This window comes from Alligator mississippiensis, chromosome 4 (assembly GCF_030867095.1).
Source record: "Alligator mississippiensis isolate rAllMis1 chromosome 4, rAllMis1, whole genome shotgun sequence".
In the NCBI taxonomy this organism is placed as follows: domain Eukaryota; kingdom Metazoa; phylum Chordata; order Crocodylia; family Alligatoridae; genus Alligator; species Alligator mississippiensis.
The window spans coordinates 13,339,457-13,357,502 of NC_081827.1; the positions used below are offsets into that span (position 1 = coordinate 13,339,457).

General features: G+C 47.1%; 1 protein-coding gene and 1 long non-coding RNA gene across 3 annotated transcripts in view; both read right to left on the reverse strand.

Annotated features, from left to right (window-relative positions):
* The window catches only part of USP6NL (USP6 N-terminal like), a 233,159-nt gene extending 231,954 nt beyond the window's left edge, over positions 1-1,205 (reverse strand). Inside the window, exon 1 of the mRNA XM_019487572.2 lies at positions 1,120-1,205. The gene's annotated coding sequence lies outside the window, so the exon portion shown is untranslated. The remainder of the gene's footprint in view (positions 1-1,119) is intronic.
* A 5,051-nt stretch (positions 1,206-6,256) lies between these two features.
* Positions 6,257-18,046, reverse strand: LOC109283173 (uncharacterized). 2 transcript variants are annotated; one of them, XR_009461487.1, is made up of 4 exons: positions 16,840-18,046; positions 13,070-13,129; positions 8,552-8,720; positions 6,257-7,489 (listed from the first exon to the last, which is right to left on the reverse strand). It is a non-coding gene; the product is annotated as an uncharacterized LOC109283173 (long non-coding RNA). The 2 variants fall into 2 exon arrangements; XR_002090268.2 differs by lacking the exon at positions 8,552-8,720.

Consider the following 18,046-nt stretch of genomic DNA (forward strand, 5'->3'; position numbering starts at 1 on the left):
CGCAGGGGTACTGTAAACTAATTCCTGTTTGCAAAGTGCCTTGGGAACTCTAGACAAATGGTGCTGAAAAAAGGAATCAGGTTAGTTCAGCATTGTTTCAGACAAAAAGAGGGGCACTTCACGAGGAAGCCCATCTTACCTGACAATGCTCTTGTCCAATGAAATACTTCAATATTAGTTCTGGCCTCTTCTACTAGGCAAACTGAATACAGACATCCAGACTGTTTTGTGACTATTTGTGCCAGCTGAGAATCTGAGCCATAGTTTCAACTTAATTATAACCAGGAAAGGTGAGTTTAAAATGTGCAGCACAAGACGCTGCAAGGATACAAACCAGGCCTGGTGCAACTGGCCTGCTCTTTTTTGCAGGTCAAAGAAAGAAAATTGCATTTGGGAAAAGGCAGAGAATGGCAGTAACTCCTTATATTAGCTTTCACCTAAAATTAATCCACCATCCCTTCATAGCACAAAGGGCTCTGACAGGACCAATAGCTCCATTGTGCCAGTTAATTAAATTGTAGGTCATTTGTCACGTAAACTAACTTTATGGATTTTTCATACAGCAGTACAGATCTGTGTCACACCAGCTGTGTCAGCCTTTCCTTGATTTTACTCTGGGACATCTGGGTTCAGCAGTGATTTTTCATATGTACAAAGTCATAGTCAGGCCGTTCCCACGGGACTTCATTCAGAAGGAAGGACCATAGGTGGCACTCCCCGCCCTGTGCAGAAAAGGACTTCAGCTCTCTCTCTGGCACTGTCTCTTTTTACCTTGTGTCCAGGCAAGGACAAATGGATGCATATGGTTTCCCTCCTCCAACTTCAAGGATTTGCTCTCCTGTGGTATTTACTCTGTGATCGCATTAGGAGACCCAATTAAAAGGGTCTCTTCACATTAAGAGAGACAATAGGAACCTGTGATCATGCTGTCCCAACACAGTCAAGTTGGCAGCAATAAGTGTGGGAGGCTGTCGAGCACACAGAGTTGCAGTGGAGCTTGCTCGGAGCTTGAGACCCTGGTTTCCAGTGGATTACTGGGTTTCTGGGCATGCCCCACAAGAGCAGGGATTTCAAAGACAACCTACCCAAATTTACTAAGAAATTACTGAGATTACTCACCCAGAGATTGCAGGGTTTAGTTCCTTGGCTTGTTTGCAGATGCAGAAGACCACACTAGAAGATCTACTGGTCTCGTCTGGCCTTAAAATAAATGGGGGGAAGTGATGTCTCAAGTCACTGCCTTTGAGAAGTATAACTGATAACTACTGCACTGAGAACTGAACACAGGCAGTACATGCACCAAACAGGAAACAACATCTCATGGGAATGTCCCTTCCCCCTCCTCCAACCCATCCTGATCATCTGTTTCCTTCGAAAAAATATCCTAAAGGAATCTGCCTTTGTAGAATAATATCTGGTTCATTTGCTTTCAAGATTATCAGCAGCTTGTCTAGCCCTGGCTATGTAAAACACGCACAGTGCCTGCCTGTCTTCATGGAAAAACAGACTGTTTCCTTTACTGAAAGGCACTGCATGGTTGACACTGTTCACTTAACAATTAGCCTCATGACTCGCAGCCTTCCTGCTGCAGACTGCAATCAATGAGTTATACTTCCTACCGTCCACAGGTGGTATGTGCATACCTGGGTACACTCAGCTTAGTCCCTGTTTGTATGCTCCAAAACACCAATAAAACTATCTATACTGGCCTGCGATATGGTACATGTGTGTGTGTCTGGGTATATATGTTTTGAATGCTAATTATGGCGTTTGCATACTACAGTGATAAGCTTAGTTCAAATATCTTGCAAGCAGGTGGCCCTCCAGCTCTGCTTCTATCATGCTCACACTCCATGTTGTCCTTAGCTACCCCCTTCTCAATGTCTTGCTTAAAATAAAAACAAGCATAAATACCAGCCTTCCTCCCAAGACCACCTGTTTCCTTGTGTAGGTCAAGGACTTTTATTTTTTAGGGTCAGGGATTATTTGTGCCCTCCACAGAGGTGAGTACAACATGGCTAGCAAAATGGCCTTGGGAAATCAAAACTCCACTGACACAGGGAAACCACGTTACATTTTGATCTCCACCATCTTGCTTAAAGGGGTGTGAGGGTGAGGAAAGTGAAGGTTTTTCTGTGTCCAAAGCTGCTTCTTCCTGCTAAGTACAAGGGACTTCTAACCAGCTATAATAAGAGCCTGACCCTAAAAACAGAAACCCTTTGCTGAGCCCATCAAGCCACCTGGATCCAAAGTCACATGTTACCAGGTTTTTCTCTTACTTAAATTGGTGCAGCTCCTGCTGCATAAAGCCAATGGGAACTGAGCCCACAGAAATGAGCAGAATATGGCCAGAAGCTGTCATCTTTTACACCTACCTACTATGGCATCATCAATTATTGACATACTCGAAAGAAAGGGGGATTCCTGGAGAAAGACTATAACCTTTGTTCTGGCAATGCAGAGCAAATAAAATAAACCCCAGCCCAATCTGTTACCTGAGGTTTCAGGGTTTGAGCCAATATTTTTACTGTGATTGAAATGTAAATTGAGCTCTTTTGTTCCAGTCCTTCCCTTGTGCCTTTAAAAAAAGTGTAGATAGGAGGGAAATATCAACAGCAGTGTCCTGGCAAAGGTCTAACAATGACCTTGTGTCTCCCTGGAAGTCCTCCTACACTGGGGAAACTTGGATCCCGATGGTGCCATTCCCCACTCCCCAAATACACTGGAGCCTTGGGGGTACTGCAGAGAGGAACCTGCCCATGAAGCAGCTGCAGAGCTCAAACTGGGACCCTCAGGCAGAGATCTTCCTGCACTTCTGACCTGTGCCTTTGTCCTGTGCTGACTCTCCAGGCCTCTTCCCCCCCTCGCTCTCAGTCTCTACACCTAAGTGCTGCTCCAGACCTGCTCCTCTTACCCTCTTCTCCCTTTTCTGCCCCTTCTTCTCCCTGCTGTTCACTCCCCACCCCGTGTCTGTCTTTCCAGTAGCCATTCGCAGCTCTTTGGATAGGGACTATCTGCTCCTGTGTGGTTGTACACAGCCTCACATAATGGGGCCCCATTCTTGATTGGCATTGCAGACATCAATATGATTAATGGTAATCTTCCTTCTCATCATAAGACTCCTGTAATTTTGTTTGGATACAGTGGTCCTTTCTTCCCGACCTAAACTACCATGTAACGTTGCTGTGTGCTAAATAAAAGCAGTAACCTCCCAGAGCAGACTACGGTAGGCCCCCAGCTGCTTAACAGCAATATGGTATAGCATTTGCTTGACCAAAGTTTGGGTAAGAGAGGAAAAGACAAAGGAAATGAGCAAGGGAAAGAATGGCAGAGGTCAGAATAATTTTAGAAAGTAAAAGCAAGACAGGTTAAAAGTAGGCTAAAGGTTGCTCAGAGTACATTTACTGATTTTACGCCAGTTAGATCTGGTTTAGGACAAGATAGAGCTTAAACAGGTGATAAAAATAGGCATTTGGGTATTAATTAGAATAGATCCTATTAGGAACCTTTTGAAAAAAACAGGGTATATTTAGTAAGCTGTTTGGTATTGAGCCAGGCAATTCAAATATAATAAAAGCCTCACCACTTCTGGCTGTGTGTCTGTCTGTCCATAATGCTCCAGGCCAACTGCGTGTGCGCTGCCCAGAGCCACGCTGACCAGTAGACAAGACAGGAGGAGGGGGTGGGGGCCAGGGTGGGCTCTGCCGCACCGGGGGCAGGAGTGGCAAGCAGAATGGGGCATGGCTTGTGGCCCTGTGGGGACGAGCCGCGGGGAACCTCATGCCCAGCTGCAGGATGTCACACAGGGAGTGGGCATGGGGTACACAGGGCCAGCTGCAGCCATAGGGTACACAGGGCGTGTGGGGGGGCAAAGGGCACAGGGGAGACGTGGCTTCCAGCGGGAAGTGGCACACGGGTCCCTGGGGAGCTGGCACAGGGGATATGCAGGTGGCACCCGCCAGCTGCAACACATGGCCATGGGGTGGGGCGTGCCCCCCACACCTGCTCCCCGCGCGGCACCCTGCGGCCACACCCCCTGTGCGGAGCGACTGCCAGCTGCGGCCACGGAGCGCATTGGCTGGGGGGTGGGGCATGGCCACAGGGTGCTGCAAAGCAGGGGGCATGGCAGCCCACCTCTGCTGCTGCAAGGACAAGGGGGACTGGGGCTGAGGCCGTGCCCAGCGAGAAGGGGGCCTGCACTCAGGCCGGGCCAGGCTGCAGGGCCAAGGGAGCCTCACAGCTCCTCCAGGGCCAGGGATGGGCAGCTCCTGCCACTGCATGCACCAGGGGGTGTCAGGGAAGGGGTCCCATGCTGACCCCTTGGCTCCCCGGTGCTGCACCCCTGCACAAGCCGCCAGGCTCTGATGGCCCCTGACCCGGCCCAGCTGAGGCCCTGTCACAGTGAATGCAGCCCTGGCCGGGCCAAGCCGTAGCACGCTCAGAGCCCAGCGGCTCCTCCCGAGGCAGTGCCAGGGGGCTCAGGGTGTGGCATGTGGGTGTGGCGTGCGGCTGGGTGTGGGTAGGTGTGTGTCAGGTGTGGGGGGGCGCATGGGACTGGACACAATGCTGGGGGTGTTGCGCGTGGTTGGACGCAGAGCAGCGGCAGCATGGGGTTGTGGGTGGTGGTGCTCTGTCGCCGCTGCCCGCCCGTCATTCTTGACGAGCACTTTGCTAGTACAGTATAAAAATAGGGGTTCAGCTCAGAATTTTTTCTCTTCAGCCTTAAGCCATGGTTCTTGTTGAACAACCCATCTCTAGATGAGCTAAGGTGAGTGCTCTTTTAAAACTTAATTTGCAACCTATGTGAGAAGTCCTTCTCCCTAACATGCTCGCCACCTGCTAGAGGCCTGTTAAGACGCAAGGAAAATTCTCTCAAACGTTAGTGATTGGTTATTTCTTGAGCTAAACGCACATTGTACAAATGTTAATTGCTTGCTTGATATTCCTTACCTGTACCACTGCTGTATATCTCATCTATATTTTATTAAGTTTGTTATTAAAATTGCTCTAAATTTCTGTTTGTGAACATTTAATTTTTGTGGGACTGGCTCTTCAAACCTTTCTTCATTCCCAGGATGACTGGGGGTCAATACCAACCATACGTGACTGATCACAACAAGACATGAATCTATCTAACTAGCTATACGGACTCTGTGCATGTTGCTAAGTACCTTGGGAATGAACTGTGCTGTCTAAATGGCAATAATTAATACTGAAAATATAGTATTCAGTGTTTACTGACAAGTACTGCATATCCATAACAATCAGATCATAGTTTCCTCATGAACCTCAAATTGCCAGTAGGTTCCATATGTGTATTGATGTACAAGGGAGGCAGACCCGGGTCCATAAAAAAAGATGAATCCCAACTCTCATGAAGTCAATAGAAGTTTTGCATTGAATCTAATAAAGACCAGAATTTCACTCAACAGGCCTGCAAAATCAGAGGCTTATATATTCTTAGCATTGGGAATGAAACCTTTCTCCTGCAGTCAGATGCTCCATTTGTGTTTTCTTCAAAAGCAGCAAGTCTTTGAAAAACTTCATGGCTGCAATTAATGAATTTTAAAAGGTCTGTATTATCTCAGGCATCCAAACGCATGGAGCTCATCTCATGGAAGATTCCTGCTGAGAATCACACATCAAAGCATGCACAGAGCAACAAAAAAACAAGTGATAGAGAATCATAGACAATTTGGGTTGGAAGAGATCTCAGGAGCTCATCTAGTCCACCCCCCTGCTCAAAGCAGGACCAGCCCCAAATAAATCATCTCAGCCAAGGCTTTTTCTACCCATGTTTCAAAAACCTCCAAGGATGGAGCTTCCTCCACCTCTCTGTCCCAGTGTTATACTACCCTCCTAGTGGGAAAATGCTGCCTAATATCTAATCTGAACTTCCCTTGCTGCAACGTGAGACCGTTGCTCCTTGTTCTGTCATCTGCCACCACTGAGAACAGTCCAGCTCCATCCCCTTTCAAACCCCCTCCAGGTAGTTCAAGGCTGCTATTAAACCCCCTTGTTTTCTCTTCTCCAGACTAAATAAGCCCAGTTCCCCTCAGTCTCTCCTCATAAGTCCTGTCCCCCAGTCCTCTCACCATTTTCATCTCCAATTTATCCACCTCCTTTCTGCAGTGTGGGGCCCAAAACTGAACACAGTACTCCAGATGTGACTTCACCAGTGCTGAGTAGAGGGGAAGCAGGGGTGTAGGTTGTAGCTGTGTTGGTCTAAGGACATAGGCAGACAAGGTTCCTTGGGTGAATCTGATATCTTTTATTAGACCAACCCAAATAGTTGGAGAATAGTTATTAAGCAAGCTTTCGGGTTCAAAAACCCTTTGTCAGGCTAAGGAAGTTTCAGCAGTTGGTGTGTGCTCTTCCTGGATGGAAGGTAGATGGAAGAGTAGAGGGGAAGAATCACTTCCCTTGACCTGCTGACAACACACCTACCAATGCAGCCCAGGATGCCGTTAGCTTTCTTAGCAACAAGGACACACTGTTGGGTCATCTTCAGTTCACTGTGCACTGTGACCCCCAGGGCCTTTTCTGCAGAGCTGCTGCCCAGCCCGTCAGCCCCCAGCCTGTCCTAGTGCATGAGATTGTTCCATCCTAAATGCAGGACTTTGCACTTGTCCTTGTTGAATCTCATGAGATTTCTTCTGGCAATCCTCCAATTTGTCTAGGTCACTCTGAATCTCAGCCCTACCCTCCAGCGTATCTACTACACCCCCCAGCTTAGTGTTCCCTGCAGATTTGCTGAGGGTGCACTCTATGCCATTTTCCTGGTTGTTGATAAAGGCATTGAACAAAATCAACCCCAGGACTGACCCCCAAAGCACTCCACTTGATACCAGCTGCCAACTAGACATTGACATTACTACCCTCTGAGCCTGATGCTCCAGCCAGCTTTCTGTCCATCTTACAGTCTATTCATCCAGCCTGTACTTCCTTAGCTTACCTGCGAGAATGCTGTGGGAGACCATATCAAAAACCTTGCTAAAATCAAGGTATAGCATATCCACTGGTCTCCCCACATCCATAGAGCCAGTCACTTCATCAGAGAAAGCAATCAGGTTGGTCAGGCATGATTTGCCCTTGGTGAAACCATGCTGACTGCTCCTAATCACCTTCTTCTTCTTCAAGTGCTTAGAAATGGATTTCTTGAGGATCTGCTCCATGATTTTTCCAGAGACTGAGGTGAGGCAGACTGGTCTGTAGTTTCCTGAATCCTCCTTTTTCCCCTTCTTAAATATGGGTGCTATGTTTGCCCTTTTCCAATCACCTGGGACCTTTCCCAGCAGCCATGAGTTTTCAAAGATGATGGCCATCAGCTCTGCAATCAAATCAGCCAACTCCCTCATGTACCTTCAGGTGCATCCCATCCAGCCCCGTGGACTTGTATATGTCCAGCTTTTCTAAATAGCCACTGTTGGCCGCTCACCTCCTCCCCATACTGTGTTGCCAGGTGTAGCACTCTGGGAGCTGACCTTACCTGTGAAGAATGAGATGAAAAAAGCAGTAAGTACTTCAGCCTTTCCTGCATCCTCTGTCACAAGGTTGCCTCCCCCGTTCAGTAAAGGACCCACGCTTTCCCTGATCCTCCTCTTGGTACTGACATACTTGTAGAAACTCTTCTTGTTACCCTTCACATCCCTTCCTAGCTGCAACTCCAGATGTGCTTTGGCCTTCCTGACTTCATCCCTGTGTGACTGAGCAATACTGTTATACTCCTCCCTGGCTGTTTTGTCCAAGTTGCCACTTCTTATAAGCTTCCTTTTTGTGATTTAGTTTACTGAAGTTTCCTGCTAAACCAAGCTGGTCTTCTGCCACACTTACTAGTCTTCCTGTACATTGGGATACTTTGTTCCTCCACTCTCAGTAAGGCTTCTTTAAAGTATATATATAGCTACATAAAGTAATAGCCAGAAATTGTTTTGCTGGACTTCTTCCCTGAATGCAAAATATTGAGGAAGGGGAAACGCAGTGAGATTAGACAGACATTTGGGGGAAAGCCCAAATACAAGTACATTGAACAGCAAGTGAAAATGAATATAAAAAGTAGCCAATCAATGTAAAGTCCAGTATTCAAGGTGAAAGAAGGCCTAAAGAATTCACTAGCATAGCCGATGAAAAGACCATTAGTGTGTTAAAACCCTTGCAGTATTAATAATCCCTGTTCTTAATACAACTGGAATTGCCGTATCCTGTAGAAATGATCCAAGGCACAATTAACTTCCAGTCCTGCTACTGTGGCAGTGGAAGCCATTCTTATACAGCACAATGGTATTTTTAATAGGGAGGTGTTAACAATACTGGGAAGGATATTTTTAAAATGAAAATCCTGTACTATCATAACATCTCCTCTAATTTGTGGGTTAAAATTCTTCCAAACACAGATAAATATTCTTTGCTCACCCTCTTTCAATATTTCCTCTGCCTGAAAACAGGCACTACAACCACTTTGACTTACAGAGGGAAAGGATGTTTCTCCATCACAGCACACAGCTGTGGTGGATCAGGCCATTGCCTCTTCCTTAGGCTGGTGCCAACATACCATTCATTTAATGTGTAAGATCTTCAAAAAGAAAAATAATGCAGCTGTTCCAGCTTCCAAAGCAGTTGCACAGAGTAAAGGGAGCTATCAGATCCAGTTTAAATCCTGTGGCCATTCATCCAGCCTCCTTCACTTCATCTGTGCAGAACAGGAGCCAGCACAGAGGCTCCTACAGAGACATAAAGGAGGGACATGATCCAAAACCTACTGCATGCAAGAGAAAGTCTCCCATTTATTTTAGCTACTCAATCTTCCTCCCATAGCCACAAACTGGAGCTAAACTAGGGCTTCACCTGACACCACCTCTCCAAGCCATGGATAAATGTCACTGATTTTACCTTATGTGACCCTTTGCTTTGGTCACCCATAAGAGTGCTGAGCCATCATGTTTCCCCTCTCCCCCTCCTCATCTGACTCAGATTAACTTTGAAGAGCCTGCTCTCCTTATTGGTCAAAAAACCTATTTTGACCAAAGAAATCAAACAAATAAATTCCCCATCAATAATACAACATCTCTTGTGCAGTCCTGGGCTAAGAAAGAAAAGGAAAAGATGTCACATACTGAACTGCCAAAGGGCAGGAAACAAGCTAACTGGAAGAGCGCAGCAAAATGAATGTATCTGGCCAGAAAAAAAAAAATGCTGTAGGGGAGGAGTGGGGTGAGGACTAGCTTCACCGCTGAGCTTACTGACTGCAGGAGTGACTTGGACCAGGCAGGCAAAGTGGATGTGGCGAGTCCAAAATTCAGAAAGCTCTTCGGTAAAAGTCTGCTCTCTGACCCGCAGGGCACCTCTCCCTTCAGAGCAGATTTATACTGGTAAGGGCTCCACTGACAACAGGTGATTCCTGATGTGTGGAGCCAAAGGAGATTTGGGCTCAAAAGGTCTTCTGCAAACACTGAATGTCTGGAGCAATTAAGGCTCTGATGCACATAAGAGCAGGGAGCAACTCTGAGCACAGATGTTTTATTTCTAAGTCTCATTACAGCCTGCCACAAATGGATCACTTCGATCAAAATGCACGGGACTCCCACCTTAGAGATGGGAAGGGCCTAATTGTATAACCTCTGAAATGTGTAGTTTTTAAATCCGCGCTTGCAAGCCAGGGAGATGAGGAAAGAGAGTGACCAAAAACAAGGCAAGATGGATGCAAAGGGCAGCAGGCGACAAGCACTGAGAAAAATGGCAAATAATGAGAAAGAGCACAAAGGACAGCAAACAGCTTGGCTTGGATTATCCGGCGGCTCTCCAAGCAGAGATTTAAAACAGGCAGTGTCTGTTAAATGGAGAAGTGCTGCCACACCGTGACCAGGAAAGAGATCTGTGGAGAAAGCCAGGAGCTTTATGCCTTCAGTGAAAAAACCAAACAGGACATGGACTTGTTTGCTGGAGGAACGCTGTGTGTAAGTGCAGACCTGTTATAATCACATAAGGCAGCGGCCAGCTGCTGTACTAGGCACCCGGGTTTACAGCTTAAAAAGTGCCAGGAACAATTTATAGATAAAGCTTAGGGCAAATTCCTTTAGCAGGCATGAAAAACAAACACTGATCATGGCCACTTACTCTTAGGACATGGGACAAGTTTTTAGGACAGTATGAAGCAAATGTGTTCTGTCACTGAAATGACCTCTTTTTAAAGGGAAGAGCTGGCATTTAAAATTTACTCAGCGATCCCTCCCATCCCTCGCAGATCATTTGTTTGAAAAGGCCTGGCTTGCAGGTGGGGCAGATTTAAATAAAATCCTATGCCCAGGCTAAGAGATAAGCAAACCTATTAAAAAAGACAACCAAGGCTAGTATTTCCAAAAGAGGAGTGAGAGCTGGCATGAAAATCCACATAAATCTCAGGAAACAGACACACTAGGGAGCCCTTAGCTGATTGCCATTAAGACCAAGTTATCAGCACTGTGTGACATTAATTTTTACATCCCAATTCACAGAAGCCAAGAGAGAAAAACAGTAATTTTTCAATGTCAAAATATAAAATTTCATGCAATAAAATTTCAGATTGTAAGTTCCAGCAGTTAATCCTTTGCATAGAGAGGAGCAAGTAAGGAGGGGAAGCAAAAGCTGTTACTCTCCAGGCTACCAGTGTCTAGGTAGCCTGCAAGAGGCAAGGATTTTTGTGATATCTTTTATTGGAACAACTGCATGGTTGGGATAAAGGTAGACCAGCTTTTGAGTGCAAAGCACTCTCTGCCAGATCACATTTCAGGACCGTAGTCTGCATTCAGTGGTTCCACATCACAGAAATCAACTTGCATTAATCTGCTCCTTTGCTGGCTACCCACGCAGAATGCACGAGGCTGGGAAACCAACTATTCCCCAACCCTACTTGTCCTGCTGCTGTTTATCCCATGCCTGTTCTGAAACTAGAGGAGTTGTGCTGTTTTTTCCAAGGTGTTGTATACTTGTAGTTCCCAGTGGGATTTGAAGATGCTCAGCAGCCTGAAAATCAGACCACAAGATCCTCCAGAGCTGTCAGTTTGGCACTTCTCACCAGTCAAAAATGTGCAAGAGAAATAACTGGAACCTCAGGAAGGATTATAACAGCCTCCGACACTTGAAGTCAGTAAGATATGAGCCTGAGCACTAGGTAATATCCTTCACAGCCTCTGTAACAACCTACCATGAAATAACCTAAAGTCCCTTATCATGCACTTTTTCTTGTATATGAAAAATCAATAAAAACAAAGGTTAGAAAAGCCTTATTGGAGCTTCCAGTCCTGTCTCATCTCTATCTTCTGTTGGAAATGAAACTCAACCATAACTACAACTCAGCTAACAGAATGCTATACAAACCGAAAACTGTCTGGAAATGGAATACTCCCTCCAGGTTTTTTTTCACCAGGTATGATACCAGCAGACCTCTTTAATGAGCTGAGGAAGTCATGGCCAAAAAAACCCAGTCTGTAATAGTGGGGGTGGCAAAGAAAATGTGAGCGAAAGGAGCGTCAATCAAAGTGAAGACGGACAGAATTTCCACCAAGCTGGAAACACTTTGGTATTAAAAAAAGAAAAGAGTAGGTGAGCCCTACAGAGATTATTCAATTAGAGGTGGACAGAAAAGGGGCTGGAGGGGGAAGAGCCCAGGAAATACCTTGTGAGAAAAGATATTATCCTTGTAATACAGAGGGGCAGCTTTAGACAAGGACTGGTTGAGGAGAGATCTGAAAGACACTCCCAGTTACAAAGCAGCATCTGAGAACCGCACAGAATTGAAACACCCATTGGCAGAGTCCTTGGCTGCACGAGGCAGAAAAAAACTGGATTGTGATGAAGTCAAAAGAAGCCTGTCTCCCTCCAAATGGGAGTCTTTGCTGCAGAGTACCACCTCCCCCTGGAGACAGCCACAAGACAGCACACCTTGCACAAATGCAAGGGGCTTTAAACTAGTCAGGGGCCCGGGCGCATTGGGGTATGTGCTAGAGCAGGGGTGAGCAAAATGCAGCCCGTGGGCCAGATGCAGCCCGCCAGGCCATTCCATCCGGCCCGTGGAGCCCCTAAAAAATTTAGAAAATGAATATGTATCTGCCCCTGGCTGCCTGCCATGTGGCCCTCAATGGCTTACCAAAACTCAGTAAGCGGCCCGTCGCCTGAAATAATTGCCCACCCCTGTGCTAGTGTGTGTTATACCAGGATAATTAAGACAAAGAAGAGGGCCTGAAACTGAACCTTAGCAGAGGTCTGCCAGATGGTAAACCATGCCACTGCCTTTCATATAAAACATGCAAAGTTTTAGCACAACTCAAAACAGGTGGCCTTAAGGGTAAAGGAGCATTAAGAAACAACTGGGGTGAGGGACAGGAAGTGTCAGCGTCAGACCCACCCTGGCTTGCAGGTGGGTTGGCTCGGGGAACAGGGATATTCGGAGTCGCCAGGTTACCCTGACTGCTGTTTCCAACGCACGTGGAACTATTACCGTGCAGCGAGAGCACCCTGGAGCTCTTCTCAGCGCCCAGGCCCTTGCTATGCAAGGCACAAAACAAAATCCACAGCCCTGCCCTAAGGTGTTACTACTGAAGGACATTCATAATCTTTAGATTCGTATGATAACAGCTCTTTCTTGGGGCCAGGTTTGCAGAAGGGCTGAGGTACAGCAATGACAGCTTCTGCAGGGACCTCTGGAAACCTCAGATGTTTTCCAGATCACAACAGATCAGCAAAAGTGGGGAGGCCTGGGATGTTTGGGGCAAGCCAGGGAGTGAGAACACAAATTCACACTTACTATGCACGCATGCTCTGCTGTGTGCCTGTATTTGTGTTTGTGCACTATTTCTCATGCCCCAGTCGCCCTGATATTTAAACAAGCAGAGATAATGAGACACCTTTATGAATAAAATACTAGCACTGCCCGGATCCTCTCTAAATGTTGGTGAGGGATGCAGAATGAGCAGCGGCAATTAACAGATGAGGGCTGATGATAGCTGGGAATCAGCACAATGACTTAAGTATTTTGATCAACAGCAGCCTGAAGGGTTGTCATGTTGCGAGGAGAGTCGCATCCCACACAACTCACTTTGCGGACTTGCTTGCACAGCTCTTCCCAGCTCTCTCCCCAGGAGGGAGCCCGCGCCACCTGCAAACAAAGAAAAATGTTCAGACCCATGAGTGGTAAGAGGGGAGGTAAAATAAGATTGTATCAAGAGGCAAAACCGAGGTGTAGATTCATGCTCAAGTTGCAGACTTTGAGGCTCTTTATGCATTTGTTGACTGGGGGTTCTCAGACAGCCTCAGGAACTAGACTTTTTTATGCAGTATATAGTTAACTTGGGGAACTCATTGTTACAGGAGCGTTTGCAGATGCAGATAGTACAGCCAGGTTCAAAAAGGGATTGGATAAATTCATGAAGGACAAGTCCATTAATAGCTATTAAACAGAACAGTCAGGGATATATCCTTTGATATCCCTAAACCAAGGATGGTTGTTGCCAGGCAGGTTATGACAAGAGAATGCACTAGACATGCCCAGTACATATACTCTGTCTGTGGCATCTATTACTGCTGCTATCAGAGATAAACCATTGGTCTGAGCCAGTATGGCATTTCTAACATTTTTATGTTTTAGTGATTTGAGCTCCCAGTCCCTTCCTGTCCTATTTCCAACCTTCCTATACTAGGAGCTAATCAAGCTCAATATGCCCCATTTAATAAAAGAATTGCCCCAGGAAAAATGTACATGTTGATAACTATCCTGTTAGTGCTTCCCACCATTCCCAAGCCACAAAACTTGAATCCAGACCCTAACTTGCTCAAAACTGGAAAGGGATTTAGTTCATCCCACTGTACAGAAATAGCTCAGCCATGACTTTCATAGATTGTAAGGAGCTGGAAGGGACCTCGCAAGACCATCGGGTCCAGCTCCCTGCACCAGGCAGGAAAGACAGCTGGGGTCAGGTGACCCCAGAGAAGTGACCGACCAGCCTCCTCTAGAAGATTTCCAGAGTAGGCGATTGCACCACCTGTGAAGGGAGCTTATTCCACAGTCTAGACACCCTAACCATGAAGAAGTTTTTCCTAGTGTTAAGCCTGAAATGGTCTTCCAGGAGTTCATGGCCATTACTCCCGGTTTTCCCCAAGGGTGCCCTGTGAACAGTTGTTCACCGAGCCCTTGATGTAGTCCCCTGATGTATTCCCCAGACTTTGGGATCTGGGCCTAAACTTCCCCAAAGCTTTTGCATGTTGGAATCGCAGGTTTGGATCAGGCTCGTTGTTGGATGTTGTGCAATGAAGAAAGCTGCAATGGTTTGGACACATCACAAAGCTGGACACCCATGCCAACACCACAATGCAGGGCACAGTAGAGGGAAAGAGAAAAAGAGGTAGACCCAAGAAGAGCTGAGAAACCAATATTAAGGACTGGATGGGGCTTCAACTGACAGAGTGCACAAAACTATCCAAACACAGGGCAAAGTGGAGGACAGCATCTAAGATGCCCCAATGTTCACAGCAGCCTCAGGACTGACTTGACCTGACTTGAGATGTCCACACTGGCTTTGTATGCTGAGGACCAAAGCAGAGGTAGCTGCAGGTGCTATTACAGGGCCTCCCAAAGAGGAGCTGGTAATTGGTGAGTTTACACTGAGCAAAGGGCTACACCTGGGATTAGATTCACTAGAGCTGGAGACACTATCCACACACCAGAGTCATTTACACTCCTTGTACTGGTATTATTCCTTGAACATTATATTTCCTTGTATTGGTATATTCCCCAATACAGGGTGTATAGTCGCTCCCGACTTTTCAAAGGGAACTTTACCCAGACGTGTCCTGGGATAGGGCTGCATATTGTGTATTCAGCTGCACAGTCCCACTAGTGTTAATCAGTCCCTGAGTTGTGCGTCCACACCTACAGCATTAACACTGCAGTACGAGGGATGCAGTTCTTGGGCAACTGGCCCCTGAAAGCATAGGATCCCCTTCCTTTCGTCACCTCGTTACCTTTAATCTCTTGTAACTGTAAACCTTCTGCTGAGCGCTTGTCAGCAGCAACAAGGGCTGGGTTCAATTCTGGGGTACTAAATATATTTTACTTTGGCTCAAGCCCCCACCCAATCTACCTGGGAATCACTAAATTAATTACTACAGTGTTCAATAAAACCAATAACCCTTTTCTTGCAAGCAGTGTAACTACAAAATCCAAATTTATTACAAGGCATAAAGAAACCCCCCCACGAACTATAATTTTAAAACATTACGAACTACAAAACAAAGTCTATAGGTGGCACCCCCTGGAAGGGGGTCTTTACCCACACCCAGGCAGTCTGGGACTTAAGACTCCCCAAAGGGTATTTCTGGGGGCCTGCACCCCTACACCTGCCCTTTAGCAATGGCCTGGAGAGGGAGGCCCACACCAGAGAGTCCAATGAGCTGCTCCATGGGTCCGCTGCGCCGCAGGGAGCTGCTAGGGAGTATAGGACCTTCTGCGTTGCAAAGGACCCCTCATTGCTCCCTGTGAAACTGTAACACTTCACTTCTGCGTGGTGGATTTGAAGGGTTAACTGAAGTTTTCAACAGCATAACGCACCCCAAAGTTTTTTGTCCTAATCCTACCTCTGCTGGGGCAGGAAACAGCAAGAGAACTCAGAGAAAAACCAGCCAAACAGCAAAACAGCCTGGCCAGCAACCATGCTGCGTTGGTCAAGACACAGAGCTACAAAAGCAACATGTGCCAGGTCCAGACATACAACAAGAAAACGTACAGCGGGGCTCAGCAATACAGCTATGCGGAGACACAACTGCTGTCAAACAATAAAAGGGGGACTGGCCTGTCTTGCACCTGGGTATGAACATACAACAAAAGAGCACCAGGCCTACTTGGCTGCAGCCTGAAAGTATAGTCTCAGCTACATGGTTAGGCTGAGACCTAACAGCTAGGAAACAACAGAAGAGGAGCCAGGCCTATTTTGCTGGGCCTGGACTGGGCAGCACAAAGCCAGCCAGGCCTATACACCATTGAGCCCCGGATAAACAACAAGAAGCTGGCAGCTGAATCTGCCAGCTGAACATGCGACTGGGGTTGAGCCCCACACCGGTGAGCTGAAATGCAGCAGCTGTAAAACAGCTGTAAAGGCCCAGGCTTATGGCTGCAGCCTGGACGCACAATCTCATCTATACCACCACGCTGTGACACTACCACCCCCAACAGAGGGACTGCCAGGACCCTGTTTCCTGGTCACGGGAAATGATACTCTCATGGCATCATCCCACTCAAGGCCTGCAGAGCCGGTAGCTGCCAGGACCCCGTTCCTGGGCAGCCTGCACTAGGGGAGGATACACCCATGGCATCGTCCCACTTAAGGCCAGTGTGGCCAAAACAGCCAGCAAGATGCACAGCTGGGGTTCAGCGACACAGCTGTGCTGAACCCAAAAGAAGTTGCAACAGCACCTAAACCTGCCAGGCTCTCAGCCCTGGCCCAGAGCACGCCAGCAAAACTGCCAGGCTCCAACCCTGGCCAGTTTGCTGCGGAGATGGATGCCCCCCGGCACAGCACCATCCCACTCAAAACCCAGAAAACAAAAGGAGGGGAGAGGGGGTAAGAGAGGGAGAGAAAAGAGGTCTCAAGCCCTGAGCCAGACTTTCTCTCCCTGTACCTGAGGCTTTCCTCTCACATAGCTTCAGTTTTTTCTGGCTCCCAAATCAGCATTCAGGTTTCAGCAGCAGGAGGAGGAAGAAGAGACCCAGCCCAGGTGGCCTGACCCTTAAGTAACTTTTCTGACCTCAGGTATGATTTTAAAAAAAGTTTTTTGCAAAAATCTAGTTGGTCTAATAAAAGATATCAACTCTACCATGAGTCCTGATTCTTTTCTGACCTCACCACTTTGTCCCCACCAGAGCAGGCGTCACTTGAACACTGCTAATGCAGACCAGGGCGTTTCAAAGGTGGCCGGCAACCCCCAGGGGAGGGGCAGGAGTCACCAAACTGGCTGCACCGGTTCTTTGGAGGGAAGCTGAAGACAAAGGGTCTGGACACAATAAGCAGGGATGGGAGGTGGTTCTCTCCAGTCCTAGAGCAAGCAGAATATACAAACAAGTTACAGGGCAAAAGAAAACCAGAACACACCCGAGCACCCACAACCCAAGTGTGTGTGGGTGACCCCTAACAACAAACCTTCAGCTTGGCGCTTGACTCTCCCTCCCAAAGGTCCCAGTGACCCCAGCTATTCCCCTGGCCATAAAACAATCAAAAAACACAGACTCAATATAGATATTGGATTTATGACATGACATATTACAACCTGCCGGACATCTGATTCACATGGTACCTGCCTGACATGACCTCCTACATTCCTGTTTCCCCCATCTTTTCTCTCCTCCCCTCCTCCACTTTGTTTGCGCCCCAAAGCTTGCCATTCAAGAAAGTTGGGTTTTTTTGCAAAATTCTTGTTGGTCTCATAAAAGATCTCATCCCTACTATAAGCCCTGATTGCCTTTTCCTCCCGACCAATACAGCTACAACCTAGACACCTGACGCATGGAAGATATCAAATTTTAGCTGATTTTTAAAAATGAAATCTTCATATTTTCCCAAGCAGAAAGCAACTGTGACCACCTGAAACCTGAGATCCTGCTCCTGCCTTTGTCTCAAGGTAACTTGCATCATCACGGATGCTCACAGGCGATAGAGGCTCCACACCAGCTCTGAACTGTCTGCCCAGAGGAGTTTTCCATCTATTGACTCCTCTGTGAAATCCTATGAAAACTCTCATTTCTACCCAGGAAAACTTTTACAATCTTTTCTCTGACGCCTGGGAAAGGGCGTTTGTGCCAGAAAGCTTGCAATGAAAGAAAGTTGGTTTTTTTGCAAAAGTCTTGTTGGTCTTGTTGGAGATTGATGTCATATATCTTGACTTCAAAAAAAGCCTTTGATCTGGTGTCCCACAATCACCTTTTGGCAAAACTGACCAGTTGTGGCCTTGGGTCCACCACGATCCGCTGGCTGGGAAATTGGCTCTGTGGTCAGACCCAAAGGGTGGTGGTTGATGGAAGTCAATC